The 7541-nt window shown below is 39.8% G+C and overlaps 1 long non-coding RNA gene across 1 annotated transcript in view; it reads right to left on the bottom strand.

Moving 5' to 3' along the window:
* Positions 1–7541, bottom strand: part of LOC133559948 (uncharacterized) — a 39602-nt gene extending 32061 nt beyond the window's left edge. The window contains exons 1-2 of the long non-coding RNA XR_009808354.1: positions 7408–7541; positions 3633–3721 (exon numbers count right to left, since the gene is read on the bottom strand). This is a non-coding gene — a long non-coding RNA (uncharacterized LOC133559948). The remainder of the gene's footprint in view (positions 1–3632; positions 3722–7407) is intronic.

Raw genomic sequence — 7541 nt, 5'->3', positions numbered from 1 at the left:
GTAAGTCGTAGATATGTCGGCCATGTTTGTGCAGTAAGTCGTAGATATGTCGGCCATGTTTGTGCAGTCAGTCGTAGATATGTCGGCCATGTTTGTGCAGTAAGTCGTAGATATGTCGGCCATGTTTGTGCAGTAAGTCGTAGATATGTCGGCCATGTTTGTGCAGTAAGTCGTAGATATGTCGGCCATGTTTGTGCAGTAAGTCGTAGATATGTCGACCATGTTTGTGCAGTCAGTCGTAGATATGTCGGCCATGTTTGTGCAGTAAGTCGTAGATATGTCGGCCATGTTTGTGCAGTAAGTCGTAGATATGTCGGCCATGTTTGTGCAGTAAGTCGTAGATATGCCGGCCATGTTTATGCAGTAAGTTGTAGATATGTCGACCATGTTTGTGCAGTAAGTCTTAGATATGTCGGCCATGTTTGTGTAGAAAGTCGTAGATATGTCGGCCATGTTTGTGCAGAAAGTCGTAGATATGCCGGCCATGTTTGTGCAGTAAGTCGTAGATATGTCGGCCATGTTTGTGCAGTAAGTCGTAGATATGTCGGCCATGTTTGTGCAGTAAGTAGTAGATATGTCGGCCATGTTTGTGCAGTAAGTAGTAGATATGTCGGCCATGTTTGTGCAGTAAGTCGTAGATATGTCGGCCATGTTTGTGCAGTAAGTCGTAGATATGTCGGCCATGTTTGTGCAGTCAGTCGTAGATATGTCGGCCATGTTTGTGCAGAAAGTCGTAGATATGCCGGCCATGTTTGTGCAGTAAGTCGTAGATATGTCGGCCATGTTTGTGCAGAAAGTCGTAGATATGTCGGCCATGTTTGTGCAGTAAGTAGTAGATATGTCGGCCATGTTTGTGCAGTAAGTAGTAGATATGTCGGCCATGTTTGTGCAGTAAGTCGTAGATATGTCGGCCATGTTTGTGCAGTAAGTCGTAGATATGTCGGCCATGTTTGTGCAGTAAGTCGTAGATATGTCGGCCATGTTTGTGCAGTCAGTCGTAGATATGTCGGCCATGTTTGTGCAGAAAGTCGTAGATATGTCGGCCATGTTTGTGCAGAAAGTCGTAGATATGTCGGCCATGTTTGTGCAGTAAGTCGTAGATATGTCGGCCATGTTTGTGCAGAAAGTCGTAGATATGCCGGCCATGTTTGTGCAGTAAGTCGTAGATATGTCGGCCATGTTTGTGCAGTAAGTCGTAGATATGTCGGCCATGTTTGTGCAGTAAGTAGTAGATATGTCGGCCATGTTTGTGCAGTAAGTAGTAGATATGTCGGCCATGTTTGTGCAGTAAGTCGTAGATATGTCGGCCATGTTTGTGCAGTAAGTCGTAGATATGTCGGCCATGTTTGTGCAGTAAGTAGTAGTTATGTCGGCCATGTTTGTGCAGTCAGTCGTAGATATGTCGGCCATGTTTGTGCAGTCAGTCGTAGATATGTCGGCCATGTTTGTGGAGAGTATTACAGACATGTCTGCAATGTTAGTACAGTGTTGTGTGATATTAGTACTTTGAATGCTTTGTTCATCCGGCCATCCATTTTCTACCGCTTATTCCCTTTGAGGTCGCGGGGGGCGCTGGTGCCTATCTCAGCTACAATCGGGTAAATACTTATATAATCATCTTGCATCACTAAACTATGTATTCTTGTATGATCATATTGAAACTTTTTCACAGGATGCCAAAAAGAAAGTTTGCTGACCGAGCGACCTGTAAAAAAACTTTACGCTTTGCCAACAATGACATGAGCTGGGGGGTGATGGGGGCCGACAGTGGGGAGGGTTTGAGGGGGCAGGAGAATCTCCTTCCTCGCCACCGAATCAGAGCGGCCGTGCCTCGGAGCTATGCAATTATTTTTTGCACTGTGCGTCCAAAAATCAACTTGAGAGCAATGCAAATTATTTAAGACGCGCTTCTCAGGCACCACAATTATAATAATGATCATCTCAATTAGCGTCGCCGTTGCCGTCGGACTATTTAGCGGGTAATTTGGCAGCCCCGGGGGCGAGGGTCCGAGGAGCTGCCGCCACGCATCGCCGGGTCAGAATTGGGGAAGAGAGCGTTAAAAAGTAAGTCGGCACTCTTTAATCAATAAACGGCGAGACGAGCAAGGGTGTTGGCGAGAAAAAAGGACGACTCGTGCGCTGACATAATTGTTCTTCATTATAGATGAAATGGACGCACTGCCTCGTTTGTGGGAGTTCAACACCTGTCTGTCTTACAACCAACTCTAAGTGCTAGCATCTTGTTAGCTTAGCAGGGAAGGAAGTCACTGGCGTTTTAAAGGCCTACTGAAATGAGATGTTCTTATTTAAACGGGGATAGCAGCTCCATTCTATGTGTCATACTTCATCATTTCACCACATTGCCATATTTTTGCTGAAAGGATTTAGTAAAGAACATCGACGATAAAGTTGGCAACTTTTGGTCGCTAATAAAAAGCCTTGCCTGTACCGGAAGTAGCAGACGATGTGCGCGTGATGTCACGGGTTGTGGAGCTCCTCACATCTGAACATTGTTTACAATCATGGCCACCAGCAGCGAGAGGGATTCGGACCGAAAAAGCGATGATTTCCCCATTCATTTGAGCGAGGATGAAAGATTTGTGAATGAAAAAAAAAAAAAAAACGAAACGAAAAGGCGTCCGCTCCAGCCGGTGGCAGTGTGAGCGTTTCAGATGTAATTGAACACATTTACCAGGATAATTCTGGAAAATCCCTTATCTGATTATTGTGTTAATAGTATTTTAGTGAGATTATAAAGTCATACCTGAAAGTCGGTGAACGCCAGTGTCTGAGAGAAGCGGAGGAGCCAAGATCAAAACTGTCTCTATGAGCTGCAGGATGAGGTCGCGTAATCCACTCGAGTCTCCGGTAAGAGCCGACTTAGTATCACAATTTTCCCATCCAAAAAACTTGCTGGTTGACGTAGAGAAACATGTTCGCTTGACTGCTCTGTGTTAAAGCTTCACAACAAACAAAAAAACACCGGCTGTGTTTTGGTTGCTAAAGGCAGCTGCAATCCACCGCTTTCCACCAACAGCATTCTTCTTTGACGTCTCCATTATTAATTGAACAAATTGCAAAAGATTCAGCAACACAGACGTCCAATATACTGTGTAATTATGCGATGAAAAGAGACGACTTTTAGCCACAAGTGGTGCTGGGATAATATGTCCGCTTCAACCAATAATGTCACAAACACGCGTCATCATTCTGTGACGTTTTCAACAAGAAACTCAGCGGGAAATTTTAAATTGTAATTTAGTAAACTAAACCGGCCATATAAAGTTTACAACTTTTGGTCGCTAATAAAAAAGCCTTGACTGTACAGGAAGTAGCAGACGATGTGTGCATGACATCAGGGTTGTGGAGCTCCTCACATCTGAACATTGTTTACAATCATGGCCACCAGCAGCTAGAGCGATTCGGACTGAGAAAGCGACAATTTCCCCATTAATTTGAGCGAGGTTGAAAGATTCGTGGATGAGGAAAGTGAGAGTGAAGGACTAGAAAAAAAAAAAGACTACAGTGGGAGCGATTCAGATGTTATTAGACACATTTACTAGGATAATTCTGGAAAATCCCTTATCTTCTTATTGTGTTACTAGTGTTTCAGTGAGATCATATGGTCGTACCTGTACAACTTGAAGGTCGGTCCCGTACATTTCTTCAGCACCAGTCGGCGGGTGGTGGCGATGCCCATCTCTGCCCTTCGCAAGGGACCCTGTTGTGTTATTCATGAATAAAGTTATTACTAATACATTCTCTTTTTAGTATCATATATATGATAGTGAAAGGATGTGTCGGCCATGTATATATATATATATACATACACACATACATATGTATATATACATACATACATATATATGTACATATATATATATATATATACACATATATACACACACACACACACATACATACATACATACATACATATATATATATATATATATACATACACACAAACCTCGTTTCCATTTGAGTTGGGAAATTGTGTTAGATGTAAATATAAACAGAATATAATGATTTGCAAATCCTTTTCAAGCCATATTCAGTTGAATATGCTACAAAGACAACATATTTGATGTTCAAACTCATAAACATTTTTTTTTTGACAAATCATTAACTTTAAAATTTGATGCCAGCAACACATGACAAAGAAGTTGGGAAAGGTGGCAATAAATACTGATAAAGTTGAGGAATGCTCATCAAACACTTATTTGGAACATCCCACAGGTGTGCAGGCTAATTGGGAACAGGTGGGTGCCATGATTGGCTATAAAAACAGCTTCCATGAAATGCTAAGTAATTCACAAACAAGGATGGGGTGAGGGTCACCACTTTGTAAGAAAATTGTTGAACAGTTTTAGAACAACATTTCTCAACGAGCTATTGCAAGGAATTTAGGGATTTTACCATCTACGGTCCGTAAAATCATCAAAAGGTTCAGAGAATCTGGAGAAATCACTGCACGTAAGCGATGATATTATGGACCTTTGAGCCCTCAGGCGGTACTGCATCAAAAACCGACATCAGTGTGTAAAGGATATCACCACATGGGCTCAGGAACACTTCATAAAACAACTGTCAGTAACTACAGTTGGTCGCTACATCTATAAATGCAAGTTAAAACTCTACTATGCAAAGCAAAACCCATTTATCAACAACACCCAGAAACACCGCCGGCTTCGCTGGGCCCGAGCTCATCTAAGATGGACTGATGCAAAGTGGAAAAGTGTTCTGTGGTTTGACGAGTCCCCATTTCAAATTATATTTGGAATCTGTGGACGTGGTGTCCTCCGGAACAAAGAGGAAAAGAACCATCCGGATTGTTATAGGCGCAAAGTGGAAAAGCTAGAATCTGTGATGGTATGGGGGTGTATTAGTGCCCAAGGCATGGGTAACTTACACATCTGTGAAGGCACCATTAATGCTGAAAGGTACATACAGGTTTTGGAGCAACTTATGTTGTCATCCAAGCAACGTTATCATGGACGCCCCTGCTTATTTCAGCAAGACAATAAGATATATTTTTCGTCAAATTCATGTCTGTAAAACCTCATAATTTTATTTATATATATATAAAATAATTGGCAGGATGAAGGCATATTGTCCATGTGCAGTCTGTCTGTGGTTTTATGTTGAAATATGTCTCTGATTCCTTTTATCCTTTTTATTATTAATGTTATTACTAATATTTTCTCTTTTTTTAAAAATGTGTATATATATTTTTTATTATTATTATTATTTTTTGTTATATTTTTATTTATTTTTTCCGATAGTATTTCTGTAAAAACCCGTAAAGAATATATATAATACATCAAAAATAAAAATAATTGTACGTGTACAGTTGTCCCTCGTCTATCGCTTGTATATTGTTCCAGACCCCAATAAGCAAACATACACAAGGTAGTAATTCTTATTTATGTATTTACAGTAATTATAGTTAGAGCATAAACAACTTTGACCAATATTGAAAGCCTAAAATAACATGAAATAAAGTAACACCCCTATAGTCACCTTGATATTTGTTTTAGATCAGGGGTGTCCAAACTTTTTCCACTGAGGGCCATACACTGAAAAATCAAAGCAAGCTGGGGCCATTTATTTGAAAAAACAATACAATATATGAATAAAAAATATACATTTAGTTCTTCACTCAGGCTTGATCCCGAGGACCCCAAAGGGTTTTGGTAAAAATAAAATGTTAAAAATGTGTCATTGTTATTTTTACTATTATTCAAGTTTTAAATCTCTAGATCATGGGTGTCAAACTCTGGCCCGCCATGTAATTTATTTTGGCCCTTGAGACAATATTAAATTACCTTTAGAGCCGGCCCGCCGGTATTATACAGAGACTCATGAATTTCAGTGCCCCCCCCGAAAATCTACCGGGGCAACCATTCTCTTGAATTTCTCCCGATTTCCACTCTGACAACAATATCGGCGGCGTGCCTTAAAGGTACTGCTTTTAGCGTCCGCTTTTCCGCCATACAATCAGCGTGCTGGCCCAGTCACGTAATATATGCGGATTCTACACACACACACACACACAAGTGAACGCAAGGCATACTTGGTCAACAGCCATACAGGTCACACTGAGGGTGGCCGTATAAACAACTTTAACTCTGTTACAAATATGCACCACACTGTGAACCCACACCAAACAAGAATAACAAACACATTTCGGGAGAACATCAGCACTGTAACACAACATCAACACAAAAGAACAAATACCCAGAACCCCTTGCAGCACTAGGACGCTACAATATACACCCCCGCTACCAACAAAACTGGATATTGCATGTCACTATAAAGTTATATAAACCTTGCTTGTTCAATATTCAATGCAGAACTTGTTTGGGTCCCAATTAAAAGGTTAAGTTGTTCAACTTTGGCCCTCGGCTTTGTTCAGTTTAGAATGTTGGCCCACTCTGTATTTGAGCTTGACACCCCTGATCTAGATCAACATTAGGTCTATCTGTCAATATGTCCTTTTTAAAGAGTGAAGTCGTATTCTCTTTTTGTCAAAGAAAAACATGTTTTTTTTAATGGAAAAAAAACAAAGTATGCAATGTTTTCACCCAATAAAATGTTTAAGTAGAATATTTGAGATTATATAATAATTGGAGCCGTAAAAAGTCAACAACTCATATAACAAATGATTTTAATTCACTGTTATTTTTTGTGCAATGACACTTCAAAACAAAACACTATGGAGGTCCTACTCATTAAAATGTTCAAAAATAAATAATATATATATTTTTACTGTTTACTTTTAACACAATGGTCTCAAGATCAACTTCAGATCTATTTGTCAATTATAAGTTTTTTTTGGTAGTTTACGTTTTTTGTTTGTTTTAGGCCCTTCTTTGAAAACAAAAACAAAAAAACAGCCCAGTTTTTTTATATGGCAAACACAAAATATGCAACATTTTCCCCAAAGAATATCTCAAAGTGGAATATTCGATGTGACTTCATTGGAGCCTTGAAGTGGTCAATAATTCATAATTGATTTTGATTCACTATTTTTTTTTTTAAAGAAATAAACAGCCTGCATGGCAGCTTTGTGTTATTACAGTAAACATTGCAACATGTTCTTGTTACATTTCACCTGTTTGCTCTTTTATACCACTTTTTAGGTTTTTAATTTGTTTCCATAGTACTTTTAAAATGTGTTGTGGAGCCGTTAAAAATTGACCTGCCAGCCGCACTTTGGACACCTCTGTTTTAGATGAAGAAAAATAGAAGCAAAATAATACTACTTCTGTACTGTAATGCATGGAATGTACAGTAATTAACACACACACACACACACACACACACACACACACACACACACACACACACACACACACACACACACACACACACACACACACACACTTCTTTAACACAACTAACCTGCAAAAACAGCGATTAAGTTTTTAATCCAGACTCTGATGACTGTTTTCCCCGAGTGTGTGCTGTTTAAGTTGCTGTCTGGTGCTCTTATTTTGTAGTTTCACTCCCCTTGTCTGCCACTGAGTGCTGCCTCC

The sequence above is a fragment of the Nerophis ophidion genome, linkage group LG10 (genome assembly GCF_033978795.1).
Source record: "Nerophis ophidion isolate RoL-2023_Sa linkage group LG10, RoL_Noph_v1.0, whole genome shotgun sequence".
Lineage (NCBI taxonomy): Eukaryota > Metazoa > Chordata > Actinopteri > Syngnathiformes > Syngnathidae > Nerophis > Nerophis ophidion.
The sequence above is the reverse complement of the archived record's forward strand: the minus strand, read 5'-3'. Positions and strand labels throughout refer to the sequence as shown.